At 40.2% G+C, this 15,578-nt stretch overlaps 1 protein-coding gene across 2 annotated transcripts in view; it reads right to left on the minus strand.

Moving 5' to 3' along the window:
* sipa1l3 (signal-induced proliferation-associated 1 like 3) overlaps positions 1 to 15,578 on the minus strand; it is a 96,724-nt gene that overhangs the window by 44,360 nt on the left and 36,786 nt on the right. The window contains exon 2 of one of the 2 annotated variants that reach the window (XM_042486354.2): positions 10,407 to 10,494. The gene's annotated coding sequence lies outside the window, so the exon portion shown is untranslated. The remainder of the gene's footprint in view (positions 1 to 10,406; positions 10,495 to 15,578) is intronic. The other variant, XM_088078964.1, reaches the window with a different exon arrangement.

Raw genomic sequence — 15,578 nt, forward strand, 5'->3', positions numbered from 1 at the left:
ATACAAAAACATTTTATAACTAACTTTACAGCCTATGATAAATACTAGAAAATATTTTACTTTAGTCTTTTTGGGGTAAAATGAATTCAGTGCTTTTTAACACTTCTCAAGACCAGCAGACTACAGTCAAAGTTCAATATGTAAAATTGTAACAGTCGGGGTGGGGTGTGTTTTAGAGCTTTTGCTAAATGTCTGAAATGTAAATGTGCTCAATCCATCTCCATCCCTGCTGAAGTCAAACTGACACTTTTCGTTTCTCCTGAATTTCTTTTTCCATTTTCTGTCTAATCTCATTCTCTCTTTAGCTCTCCATTCCTAAATTAAAGCTCCTTTATCTACGTAAGTCTTTCCTCAAACCACCGAACTCACTCAAATATCTACACTAAATTTGCTGTGTAAACGCATATCACCTGCACATCTATCTTTAAAAATGTGCTCTTTTTGGTTTTGCTATTGTCACTTTTTCATTTTTTTTTTAGCTTTTGGTCATTTGTGAAACCTTCCTGTCACTCTTTTCCTGCACTTGTTTGTGTGCATCACAACATGTGATTTGACCACACATTTCATAATATGCTGCCTACTGGAGCAGTTTCCTAATTTGTATGCTCAGCTTTTACTCAGATTGTCACTGACCTTTCAATATTTCACAACTGTAAAACGATTTCCCATGAATAATAAGACAGGAGCGGTAACATTTTTACTCCTCAGACAAAAGCTTTCAGGAATTAAAATCATATGAATCAACCAGAAAAAAAGACAGACAGACATACACAGACATACACAGACACAGACACAGACACACGGACACAGACACAGACACAGACACAGACACACACACAAACTGTGTGATCATTTGGACTTGCATCTAATTATATTAAAGTCTTTGCTGTTTCACCTCTGCTGCATTTTACTGAGGTTTAGAAACACTTGCCTGAAAAGCTGTGCTAAACATTTGACTCTTTCAAGTAAGTTTACCAGCCTGCAGAAAGCAAACATTAGGAACAAATCTGTGCTTGTCTCTCTCCAGCTGCCTCAGTTTCTGTGAATCCTACAAATGTCAGCTCCTGGGGTGACTATCTCGTTATGAAGTCCAATTTGCATAATGTTGAGCTTTTCATTGTGTCAGGGCAGCTCACAGTGGTTTGTGTGTGTTTTATGATACACAATGCCTTTTATGAGTCCTCGCTGAATTCATTTCTGGCCTCAAGACTGCATTACTCATTCACTCATGCATGCACACAAAACTCAATTCACAGCAAACAAAATCCCCCTATAGTCATACAGCCACACAAATGTATCATGTCTTTGTTTCTGGAGAACCACAGGCACTTCCAGGCCAAAGGTTCCCGCTCTGATCATGCTTTCTGACAGAGTCTTGCTCATCCGGGAGGGCTGTCCTGTGATCTACTATCAGACCCAATCCCAGATTATCCGGCCCCAGCTGCAGGAGCTGCAGAATGGCTTCATTATGTGTCTGAGGTGCCTGATGAGAGAGAGTGGGCTGATCTTTACCAGAGACTTCAGTCAGCACACAGCCCATCAGAGAGAAACACACCTGAATAACAGCCGAAGCGATAGAAAATAAAAGTAATTTATCTAACGAGTTAAACACATTCATTTTGTCAAAAGGGGTAAAAAAAACAAAAACAAAGTATGGATTTAATATGATCGCAAATCTGCCTAAGAGTGCGTAATGCTTCTATGCAATGTTTTTATCATGCAATGAAATTTACGTGAGCATGGAAGTTCATTACTGACCTTTGGATCAGTATGGGTGACAAAATACTCTCAATTCAAGGTCCAAGCTTATCAGAACTTTCAAGCACATCTAAAAGTCTTTATCAGCAAATTGAGCTGAGACATAACAGCCACATCTTGTCATGAAGGAAGAAACATCCCCATGTTTTAACCCCTCAAAAAAAGTATTTGCATCTGTACAATCATCAAATGATCAGGGTTTTTCCTGCAAAGAGAATTTTGAGACAGCCGCCTTTGTCCAATTTCATCAAAACTCTGAACGGTGTCATATTGGAAAACACTATTTTCTTACAAGCGCTGCACATGAGGGATTTCCATCCTTTGTTACTGCAATTTCGGCATTACACTGTTTTGGTGGCACTATCATAATCAGCAAAATACACTAGAAAAGGCACTGCCAAAACTGCCAAAAGAAAAGAGATATCTGTTATGGACCACAGCAAAGCGAGGGCTAGCCGGTTGTGCTAAAGTGTTTCGGCCAGGAACATCTTTGCTACTACAACAAAACTAGATATACCTCCACGCAGTTGTATGCTTCTGCACACTAATCAAGTTGCACCAAACCGTTTACATCCATGTCTGTGAAAGCATGGATGCTTCGCACAGACACAAGATCTATAAAATCAGCACACTTTCAAGGTCTTGAGTTATGGCCAAAAAAATGCTGTATGAGGTCACCATGACCTTGACCTTTGACCTTTGAACATCAGATTCTAATCAGTAAAGTCCAAGTGAGCGTTTGTGCCAAATTTAACATAACTCCCTCAAGGCCATTTTCAGATATTGCATTCACAAAAATGACACGGATGCAAGGTCACAGTGAACTTGACCTTGAACACCAAATTCTAATCAGCTCATTGTTGAGTCAAGAATGAGACAAATGCAAGGTCACTGTGACCTTGACCTTTGAACTATGACCACAACAATCTTATCAGCTCATCAATAGGTCCAAGTGAATGTTTGTGCACAATTTTAAGAAATTCCCTCGAGGCGATGTTGACATTTCATGTTCACAAGAATGTGCTGGACGTATGGACAGACAATACAAAACATAATGCCTTCCGCCTCAGCTATTGGAGGCATAAAATATACAACAATTCTTTTTTAAAGTTCATTTTTATAACAAGAGGGATGCAACATCTGTGGTCATGTTCTCAGGAGGGTACCACCTTTGGAGCCAGAAGGAAAACCTGATCATCACTTTCAAATACTTACAAAGTAAGTTTACAATTTTACAAATGTATAATTCTATGCTGATATATATATATATATAAAAAGTTACACCTTCATAGGATGGAGAAAATATCAAAATACCAACAGACAGTACAGAGCTACTACTGGACTTACACTGCACAAAAGAGGGGAAAAATAAACTGTATACCAGCAAACCACATATTTATTCTATTGGTAGGATGAAGGGCAGAGCAGGGAGCTAAATCTAATCTCCAGCAATATAAAATATGATTATCAACACAGAGTAAAGGGTAAAGTGGAGTATAAATAATCCAGATAAAAAAGCACCAGAAGAAAAAATAATCTCCGCTGAATACAGTAAGAATTGAGCAAACATGCAGTTTTGGCCCAGACTTCACAAGATAATGAGCCAACATTTAATGCCTTTTAATTACTCACATAAAGTAATTATTCAGCTCTGGGATGCACCCCCTCTTGTTTTTGATTCTCGCTGTCTCTCCCATTCATGCTCCATCCCTCTCCTCCCTCTACACTGGCTCTGACTTGCTCTGACTGTTGCAGGCTTGGCCTCTGCACCACAGACACACACCAAGGCTGGTAATTACACTGGTTAGTTAGATGGTAGTAATGACAGAGTTAGCAGAGGAGCTTCCAGAGGAATGACTGTACTCTGTGTGGAGGAGGTGCCCACCGACGCTGCTGCTGCTCGCTGGTATGTCAGACCGGTGTGGAGAGACCTGAGATCAGCGTGGAGAGCAACAGAGAGCTTGTCACAAACGTAAAAGGATCAGAGATGAGGAGAGATAGACCTGCCATATGTTTCTGTCTCTGTCGTTGCCAAAACAGAAAGCAGCCTAATTATATCTGAGAGCGAAGCAGGGGTGTATGGCAGCGGGCAAATGAAAAGATGCTGGTGCAAACACCAAAGACTTCTGTAAGTCTACAATTATCTGAATGATTAAAAAAACGCAAACTGCTGAGGTTGTGTTAAGGCAGCTCAAAACATGTTTTTAAAAATCCTTAAAACTCCCCGGACATAAAACAACAGCAGCAGTTACTGTAAGTGTTTAAATTAAGCAAACGATGCCAGAGAACGAGCTAGATTATGGGCTGGTTTGAAGAACAGATGGTGGTACATATGACTGGCAGATGGCAGACAGGAGCAGAGCACGACACTGTAATACAACACAATACAGCGCTGGCAGGGACAGCACATCCAGCATTGGTGCCACTATGACTTCTGATGGAGCAGACAGACCAGGAGGTACTCTCAGGTCTGACCTCAACTCCATAAATGTAACTAAAGTTAGAGCCAGCTGAAGTGGTAAATAAAACAAAAATGCCTGGAGAGGTCATTGAACTTATGACAGTTTGAAAGGTGTGTTCTGTTGGCAACGCAGACACTTGTTTTGTTTAACCAGCCAAAGAAAATAAAAGGCAGAGTAGCAGACTTGGACTTGAGTCAAACTGAAGGACTTAAGAATTAACCTGAACTTCACTGACCTAAAACTTAGCCTTCCTACCCATGGCCTTGTCAGGCTACATTCTTGAAGTATTTGAACTATAGGGCAGAATTTCAAAACTTTTTTTTCAGTGTAGTTGTGACACAAATTGATCTTTTCAAGGCCAGTATGGACAGAGGGAAGGATTGCAATGATCAGTATCTTAAAAACAAACTCCCACACACTGTCTAACTTACAAAAAAAAAGTATTGCAATGTTTTGGTTTTTTTGATGGTTAGTCAGTGTGCAAGAGTATGTCTGCAAATTGTCTCCTACTTGTCCCTATGCTCCTGTTCTGAAATACATGTGCAAAGTCTTTCTTTTGCAATGACCAATAACTAAAATCTGGCATATAAAAGACTTATGAGGACTCGAGATACCAAAAAGTCTAAAAAAACAAGTGTCTGAATGAAAAGACATCAGTGCTTTGCTAAAAGGTCACTGCCTTTATAAAGAAGTGTTGGAGGTGAGGATGTCTGATACCAGAGTGAAGTTAAGTGGCCCGGATGTGTCTTTGTGTTGTGGAGTGGGAGGCAGTTATAAAAGGCTCATGAGGAGTGGTTACACGATGACTGCCGGAGTCTGTCTGTGTTTCCCTGATGTGATTTCAGAGGCAACCTGCTTTCCTTTCTACAATAACAGATTTGAGAAACACATTTAATGTTGTGCTCTGCTTCTGACCAGACATCACACTCCAACCTAGCTATGAAGCTGAGCATAGACTGTATGATTTAAGCCTATTTTAGAAATGTTGTTGTGTAAAAGTTCAACCAACCATGCCTCAATATTTTCCGTCCATTGTAACGCACTTTGTCCTCATGACACGTTCAGATGTTGTCACTTTGCACAAAAGCTGCCACCTCTGTCAGAGACAAGTTTAAATGTATGACAGAAGCAGCTGATTGGGCTATGATTGGTCCTCACTCCCCTTTAGCCTTTTTTGATAATTAATTTATCAAATGTTTAGTTATTAAATGTGAAGAAAATGTCAAAAAAGCTCATCAGTATTTCCCAGAACCCGAAGAGCAGTCTACAAATTGTATCCTTTGTGCAATCAACAGTCCAAAAGCTCAAGACTCTACGTTCACTATCATAAATGACAAAGAAAAGCAACAAATTCTCACATTAAAGAAGCTAGAACCAGCACGTTTGACATTTGTGTTCAAAAATGGCTGACTGATAAACAGATTTTTGAAGAAGTTGGAAATTAATTTTCTTTTCATTGACTAATTGATTAATACACTTATTGTTGCAGCTCTATTGTACACTGAGCAGAAAACCAAAACCAACAAAGCTGAAATTCGGTCTCACTGTAAAACGAGTTGTGCAGCTCAAAATTTGGGTCGGAAATGAGCCCAAATTGTGAAGTGTGTGTCCAACTTCAAAGAAAGGTTTGCCTACTTTAACACAAGAAAAATTCGTAGTCATCAGACCTAAAATACTAACATTAATAGCACAATTGCTCATCACCACATTCCTTATGAGCAACACTAAATGCAGGTAATCCTGGAAGTCTAAAACTTGAGCATCAGATACAACCTAAACCCCTCCATCAACACCAAAACTCTACAGGAAACACTGAAAACAACACTGACATATCAGAACATTGCCCTGGAAACATGCAGTCGCAGCCTCTGACTCTGGTCTATATTGAGCTCGAAAGTGTGTTTAGTTTATCTGGAGGCTACATCTCTCCCTCTCAGACCGGAGTTTAACTAAGCTCTAGCTCTCTCCCTGTCGCCCTGCTTTCCTCTCCACTCACTTTCCTTCCCCAGTCTTTTCCTCGAGTCTCTCCCGACCCCGCTGTCATTGTCTTCACTGATTTCCGTCTACATTGTTTTGCTGAATCCCGCTGATGTCACTAGTGTCACTTCCATCTGCCTGTCTGTCTGTCAGACTGCCGTCCCATGACACTGGGACAGCTCGAGAGGAGGAGGAAGACCACACACACATTCAAACATCCACGTAACAAGTCTAACGATTTGCATGCAGTTGGAGGATCACGAATCGCAGCCCACATTGCCATTCATCATCATTATCATTCACTGGTTTGGCTGCAGGAGGTGGGGCAGATGAACAGTGGTGGGAAAACAAGGAGAGGAGGGGGTGAAGATGAGAAACATAGGAGAGGCTGAGGCTACAACATTTTTTTAAAATCTCTCTGGTTATTTTTCATACATAATCTATTTCCCCTCAGGACAAATTTCCTTTTCACATTCAGGGAGGTCAGAGGTCAGTGTGGTAGCAGCTGGAGGGAATACAGTGGGCTGCTCAAGGACACTTTAACAAGGTAAAGTTCAGCTGGTAGAGGTTTAAGAATCTCACATGTCTGGTTTCTAAACCTTGAGCAATCAATAGGGCTGTACCCGACTCAGAATTATGTCAGATGAATAATTTTATTTAAAAAAAATAATTGACTATTTGTTCCCTCTTTTCTTTTAGATTTCAAACCAGTGGTTCCCAACTGGTAGGCCATGGTACAAAGGTGGGACGCAGGTCCACTCTAAACGGACTGCAATCGAATTGTGTACTTGTCAGTTTTGGGGGAAAAAAAACCCACTATATATTTAAGTACAGATCTATAGGCTTTGTTAAGGAACTCATTCATTATGCCAACCTGTTTTTTTCCAGTATAGCACTGATTTTATTGCCCATTTCTTGGTAATATTTGGCTTGTTAACATGCTGTGCCTTTGCACAGTCACTGGTCTTGAAGCAATAGTATGCACTTTTTTGGTAGCAGTGTTATTTATTTACTAAGTTTTAGGTAACTGCACTTTATTCTTGCAATATGTTTTATTTTATTGTGTTCTAAGCCCACGTGTTGTTTGCATTTCGTGAAATAAAATGTGATGTGTGGTAATTTATCCTAGGTGTAGATCTTGAACTAATGACTAAGGAGAAATCTGGACCCCGTGGCTGGATCCGTTTGGAACCACTGGTTTAAATGGTGCTTAGCCTGATGTTCATGGTGACAGCAGCAATACAATAAACAGGTCAAGTTATCCCTCTGAGCTAATGTGTGCTAACTATGCTAAAGACAGATTGGAAAGGTGAAATAACACTTTTGCAGACACTACAAAAGCCAGAGACTGCACCATATTTATATAATATACATTCACCACATCTTAAGCAAAAGGCAGAAGATAACATTATCTCAGAGCCTGACTGGGCAACATCTCTCTTTATCCAGGAAGCTGCCTCCATCGGACTCACCCCGGGTCGAGGTCCGTAGCTTCCTGGCCCAGAGAGCAGCCTGAAAATGAGGAGCGCACTTTCTGCAGCTAAATCTGGGGACTGAAATGTCAAAGTCACACTGACTGGCAGAAAAATCCTAAACCAAACAAACAAACAAACAAAACTGCTCAGCTTGTAGAATCTCTGTCAACCAAGTGGTCTCAGAATAGGAATTTCGACTTTCAGGGGGGCATCCCAACAATTAACTGTTTAACATCAACTGAAGTAAAATATGAACACATTATCTGAACCGTCATGCTGTGCTGTTGTATTTGTTTTCAGTGTTTGTCTTCTGTTTGAGGATTTTATTAACTGCACAATTCAACATGAAAGTTGGTGTAGTACAATTGTGTTCTTACAACTTCGAGGAATTTTAACACTTTTTGAGGGTCGCGGCTTTAAATATGCCCACTCGTTATTTTGCCTCCCCCTGCACTGAGAATAGTTTTTTTTTTTCTTTTCCCATTATATTTAAGCCTTTGCTTCCTGTTGTCGTATATCAGAAAGCCACACACACCTAGAAAATATTTTCATGAAAACCATATGAATTTAAAGACCAACAAGTAAAATAAAATATGATTAAGTCTTTTGGCTCTTGTGGCCAGGACCTTCGCTGACGCTTAAGATAAAGACAGCTAACATTAGCGTAGACAGTTCAGAGGCAGGTCAAAGTGCTTCCTGAAGTCAATAAATAACAATTACGTAAATCAGAAGAAGCTGCTGATAACAATTTTATGACAAACTGACATAGAGAAAAAATCAGAGTGAATTACTGCAGCACCCAGTGCACTGCATTATGGGAGTCCCTAATGAGATAGATGTGACGTGACAGTGGTCGTTGGTGCAGCTCTCCATCATGGAGGAAAGTATATAACATGTGACTCGCTTTTCATTATCAGTACAAAAATGTAGGTGAGGAAGTGTTTTATCTACAATAAGCAGACAGCTCCCCCCTACGCTGCAGAAAATATCCAGGTCATCAAGTCAATTAGCCTTTTATCAAGTCTCTCTTTTCTTCTAACCAATCCTTCTGCAAGTATAGTGAGTCATGTTCAAAGTTAAACCCAAGCAGAATAAAGAAGACACATCTATCAAGAGAATGACAAAATACATGCATCCACCTACACCTACACACACACACACACACAGAGAAATAAATACAAATCAAAACCAGACACAGAGAATCTAAAATTAGTGGCAATTGGCAGATTAAAACTACTGACTGTATAATAAAGATGGACAACATGACAGCTCCCCAAAAGTGAGGCCAAAACATCTCGATTGCTTCTGGTGGCTGACTGCAATATGGGTCATAGACTCTGCCCTCTCTATGCTTGTTCTTGAGCTATCCCATTTACAAGAAAGAGACAGATGCAAGTTCACAGTGACCTTGACCTTTGACCACCAAAATCTAATCAGTTCATCCTTGACTCCAAGTGGACATTTGTGCCAAAATTTAAAACCATGATGTGTTCTCAAGATATCGTGTTCACAAGAATACGACAGACACAAAGTCACAGCGACCTTTACCTATGACCTATGCCCACCAAAACTGAATCAGGTTATCGCTAGGTCCAAGTGGATCTTGGTGCAAAATTTAAAGAAATTTCCTTGTGGTGTTCTTGAGAAATTGTGTTCACTGGAACAGGATAGACAACCCCAAAATATTGCTGATGCCAAGGTGTTAAAAAAATGTATAAAGTAATTAAAATTTTCCAAAAGATGATGATTGACAGTTGTGTGTGCCAGTGGTGTTCTTGTGAGCAGTGGTGCTGCTAATGATTGGTCTGACAGGTGAATGGGTGGGAAATCAATACCACAGAGGTTGCTACTACATGGACTCTTGATTCAAATTATGTCACCAGTGCAAGATGGAAGCAGCCATACCCACAATGTTTTGGCTACATTTTTTCTTACAGAGGGTGGAAGTAGAGACATGTTTGTTATCTTATATACAGTCATTGAATATGTTAACATGCACATCGATCACATCACATCAAAATATGGAAAAGTAGAACAGCCTGAGCTGCTTGTCAATTTGCATCATAGTTTTTTCACAATTTCCTTGAAAAGTTGGCACTGTGATTATTTGTTCATACACAAAAACCTATTAATATCCAAGCCCTCTATAGTGTTTAAAAACAGCTGTTTTTTCTCTTCCTACCAAAAATGTGGGCTTTTCTGCATGTATTTCTTTACCAGCATGCTAACTGACGAGATCCAACTGTAAACAAACAAGAGGCCGTAAACTGCGGTTAAAAACCCAACTGAGAAGCATATTCCGAATTAGCTGAATGCATGCTAAAATACTGCGCCTAAAACCCGAAAAATATCGGCATATCCGACGTGTCAAAATTGGAAAATGCTGCATTCGGAAAAAGGCCTAATTAGGAATACTTAAGGGGAAAATGTTGTTTATATGACCCACATCAAATTCAGAACATTGTCATATTCAGAATAATAGTGGAATATTGGTGTGCACGTAACCGTAGCCACTGATTAAAACACAGTCTTGCAGATTAATTTGGTTAGAAGAAAATAGAGAAGCAAGACAACTGCAGAAAAGTGAATCACGGAGCCCAAAAACAAATGTTTGGTTTTAAGCTTGATAAATGTTGTAGTCTATCAGGTCCATATAAACAAATTTCAGATTAATAAATAAAAAGCAATGATTGCACACACACTCACACACACGGATGTGCAACATCAAATGTACCTTGTTCGGCCTTCAGCTGTGCAGTATACAGGGGGAGCAGGTGAGGTTTGACGTCACAGCGCAGGGAGGGAAGGCTCAGTTCTTTACTCTGTGGGGAAAAAATGGGAGCAATTGACATTCATTAAAATGCATCTTACATCTCGACTTCTTAAAGGAAAGGCTTGCTCTCCAGCATATCTTTGGTGCAGTTATTCAAATGACTTAAGGTTGATGTGCACACATTTGTTATATTGTGATGTGATGTTTTGTCACGTGGCCTGTGTGTGGTAGTAAAAACTGAGGGTGTGAACGTGCGTTTCTGCAGAGCAGCTGTAATCAGTTCCACGCCCATCAGGTCATCCACGCAGACGTGTCTATTGCTTTTGAGGAGGAGTCTGAACAAAGATGCCCGAGGGATTTTCTCTCTACAGCATCTGTACTGTAAACACGTTCACATGCACACACACGCTGGCTTACACACACCTGGCTAAACATCACCTATTGTAATATTGGCTAAGATTTTGAACCAGAAATCAAAGCAGCTGATGGATTCATTTCTTCGTCCGCACACTTAGGTCTACAGAAAGAAACGCATATCGCTTCCTCATGACCTGCCTCCATCCAGCTCCTTCTTGGAGGCGAAGTGACGGAGGCTGTGCACTTTGATTAGAGGTCGAAGCTGCCCAAGAACAGAAGGGGGAGGGAAAATACAAAAAGGACAAAAGAGAAAGGGAAGAGGGGTCAGAGGTGGAGGCGGGCGGGAATCAGCAGACATAATGTCCTGAGGGGGAAGCCCATTACTGTCTGACAAATACAGTTCTAATCAATACTGATCAATCAAGGTCCACTTATGCTGCCACGGCAAGCATTATAACACTGTTTATGGTTGAGGGGGAGAGCAGAGGTGGATGGGGTCACTGACTGTGTGAGTGTCTATTTTCCGACAGCAAAGCATCAGTCCTTAACAAAGTCAGCAGCGTCAGCATGGATTTAAGGCTCAGGCTCCACTCCACTGCCCTGAAAATGAAATTAAACTGTAAGTGAAAACTTCCCAACCACGGCCGACTGCACCACAGACCCCAGCCTGAGCCTCACAGTGATTATGCCAAAGCTTCTGTGTTAGGTCTGTATCAGGCCGTTGTAACCACCTACACTCAAGGACACGGATTACATCAGTGAAATCATACCCAAACGAACATCACACAAATATACATTTGGAGCAAACTAATAAAATGAAAACTGAATTAAATCTGTTCAAAGAGGGCACCAACATATAAATACAGGGTTTCTACAGCTAAAGGCAAGTTATATTTAACACTTTAAGACTTTTTAAATGCCACTTGGAATGAAATTTGAGACCAATTTTACAATATACACAACTCAAGGAAAAAAACATGAACCATCATCAATTACGTGGAATTAGGGACAACTCTGGCAAGATGTTTATCATTACATAAAACATTACTTTTTTTTGTCTTGAGGTGACAACGAGGGTGGAACAGAGCTGAAAAATACCTGGTGTTTGTTGGCAAGTGGTCTTGGTGATTTCATGTTTCTCACTCTGCATGTGTGATTCCACTGTCCTGATTACCATCACGCTAATTATAATGCATTGCCTTATAATCCGAGCTGCCCCCTGACAAGCAGAGATTCATATCATCAGTAAGAGACCTCTCAGTCGACTGAGATTGCTTCAAGACAAGTAAAGTTTTTTTTCTGTTTTTGTTTTTTTTGCTTTTTGGTGTGGTGTGCAGTGCACTTCTGGGAAAATTTTGGTCTTGAAGATTTTGCTGCGGAGTGAGCCCTCTTGACTTTCGCTACTCTTTGTACAAGCAGTTGCAGACATGCGGACATGCAGACAGCAGCACAGAGGGGACAGAGAGACTGCACTGTAAGGCCTTGAGCTAACATTATCTTCTCTCTTCTGCTGAAGATGGTAAATTTACAATTCACAGCGACTTAATAGGATACAGTCTCTGGCTTTTGTTTGATATCTACTGTCAGCAAAAATTGTCGTTGCACATTTGCAATGTGTTGTCAGCACTGTGAGATTGTTTACTATATCACATGAAAGCCAGTGTCACAATGAACGACCTGTTAAGCCCGTTCAAACTCAAAAACTTTATTTGGGAAAAAAATATTATTAAAATAATATTCATACATAACATCTGATTCAAGTGAGATAATCCTAAATCATGTACAGCTTTCCTTGTAAGGGTCTCAGCCATGCCACAAAGTCTTGGTTAAAAATCTTCGTTTAATTTGCACTTCCTTACGTCATCCAGTGTACTGTGACACCTAGCTAGTAGACAGTGGATCCTCTACCATAAGCATCCCAGCTGGAGACAAACTGCGTTGTTGCTACCACCATCCTTATCTGTGTAGCAATTTGAGATGCATTAGGTCAATTATTAAAAAACAAAAGTTACAAATTATCCTGAGATTATACACCATAATGTCAAAAAAAGTTTCAGAATTTCCTACTTCCCATGTCTTAGCATTTTTAATTTAACAAATTAATACTTTAATGAAAATATGATTAGTGCCTTATTTTTAGATACATTCATTTAATGCTTTTTAAGACTTATGGATCCATGGGAACCCTGTCTACTGGGCAAGTCATTTGAAAGTTTTCATCTAAACTTTGACAAAAACTTAACAATTTCAGTCACAGTGAGACACTAAGGTGCAAAAAACTGGCTGAATCACGCTACATTACATTAACTGATGCTCACTGTGCATACTGTACGTGTCATTCAAACGGCAGTAGAAGCGTGGAACCGGCTTTTCTGGAGAGTTGATGCATCACGATGCAGCAAGCGTGTGGGCTTTCACAGAAAATAATAAGTACGGGTGTTTTGTCACATATTTTTTTGGCATTAACAGGTTTTCACACAGTCCAGCTGACATCTGATTTACGAGTCACAGCCACAAACAACTTTGGAAGAGTGGTCAGAAGCTGAATAACAGCAGGAGTGAAGGGACTCACACCAGCATAGCTGGTAAACCACACACACACGCGTCACAAAACTACAACCTGTCAAGCTGCCACAGGGTTGAATCATCACCTCAGTGACACAGACTCAGCTTAAAATGTTTGGCGTGAGGATCAGAAAGCTGGTATCTGCGGCATTGGTGCTAAAGGTCTTAAAACACACCGCAGAATGAGTTTGACAGCAGAATCATGAACACCAGGATGAAGACAAATGACCTCCACAAACACCACACATTTTAAAAATCACTGAACCTTCACATAAAGCAGCAGAGTGCAGCAGACAGCAGAGCTGAATTTAACTCGTACCTGGTGGAAAGTTGATTTGTGTGACTCTGGTAAAGAGAGAGTCTGCTGTATATTTAGTCCTGGAGTCTCTGAATCCTGCCAGACAGAATAACTGTCACCCCGCCAGAACACAGTCGTCTTACTCCCTGTGTGTGTGCGTTTGTGTACATACAGTATGTTTTTGGTACAGTAGGACTATGAGTTCAGCATAAATAATACTATACATAAATAAATCCATCTGCTTCACAGAAGACATGCAAATCTTTTTTCATTACAGTGAAAGCGCTGCCACCTCTGATGGGATAAAAAGAAAGTAAGTATACAGTATGTGTCTGTGCCTTCACAATCACTGCTGTTATGTTGTGATTAGGATGGGGATTACCGTCATGACTCTGATGCATGAATATTTCAGAGCAATATGCTGAGTCAGTGCTCCTCCAAAGTTCAGCTGACTGAAGTTTTTTACTTTTACTGTGTTTAGGAAAAGAGCATCAGAGATTTTGTATTTGTTTGTCTTAAGCCTGCAGCTCAGGGCTTCAGATTAATGCATGTTATGAAATACAACTATCGATCCATCCAATATCTTTAACCACTTATCATTTTCAGGGTCGCAGTGGTCGGGAGCTGATCCCAGTGGACACTGGAGCAAAGCAGGGTACACTGCGGACAGGTTGCCAGTAAATCAAATGGCTGCATCTTATGATATGGCACAATGAATTAAAACATTCAACAGAAATTAAAAACTGAGCTTTTAATACTGGTGGCTTGTCAGTATATGTCCAGATAAGAGATGCCAATACCAAGTAGTTTATTAATTGCATATTGACTGACTAATTGGCACCTATTTTAATAATCTATGAATGATTTTTTTTTTAGCAAGATGGCAAACATTTGTTGGGTCCAGTTTCTGAAATGTGAGTATTTGCCAGTTTTTTTGTTTAATATTATTGTAAACTGACTATTTTTTGGTTCTAGACAGAGCAAGCCTCTTGCTGCTTTTACATCGCCTTTTCGAGGTGGGAATGTCATGCCGTTACTCCAACCTGCCATTGTGTATAAATAGGACAAGATGTCTCTCCTTAAAGCCGGCAGCAGAGGTATGATGTTTGGACATGTAATGCATGTGACCCATCACAGAAGATTTAAAAACCAGTAAGTAGAAGTCAGTAGCTGACTTAAAGAAGAACAGCAACCAAAAATGTCCTCCAATTGGATTGAATAAGGTCCGGGACAAGATCAGCCGCCATGTAACAGGGACAGTAAATTATTGTATTTGCCATCTTATGACATTGTTTGTGTTTAGACAGCACTGCCTGACGTGTAAGTTTTATGTCACACTAAAGGCTGAAGCTGTTGTGTTAAACATCGTACCCGACATGCCTCTTTTGCTACCAAAACATGAGGATGCCATAAAAAAATTACAAAGTGGGGCAGCACAATATTCGTGTTGTTAGGTTTAATATAAAAATGCAAAGCTGCCTTAATGAAGGGACTGTTGAGGCCCTATCATGGGATCTCTGTATTCAAAGGTGTTGCCTTGGTCTGAGGAAATAGTGAAGTCCATTTTTTATCAAACAATAATAATCACAATGGCTAGTTGCAGCCCTTTTTTAAAACTATACCTCTAAAAAGACTCAACACACATAGCGATTAACAATCATTTGACAATTGCAGATAAACTCTACAGCCTACTGTCAACATAAAAAAATACAAAAGGTTTGCTTCACGATTTTTTTCTGTGATTTGCTCAAAAAAAAGAAAAATGCCACCAGAGTTGCAAACAAATTGATATAAACCTGCTGCATATTCTTCGCATATTACGCCATGGGTGTATTATAGTGAAGTACTACGCTGTAGAGGGGAGTGTGTAATGAGAGCACATGCTGCAGGAGAGGGAGAGAACCCCCTGCAGA

Source organism: Plectropomus leopardus, chromosome 6 (assembly GCF_026936395.1).
Source record: "Plectropomus leopardus strain MGB_pleo_1.0 chromosome 6, ASM2693639v1, whole genome shotgun sequence".
Classification (NCBI taxonomy): Eukaryota; Metazoa; Chordata; class Actinopteri; order Perciformes; family Serranidae; genus Plectropomus; species Plectropomus leopardus.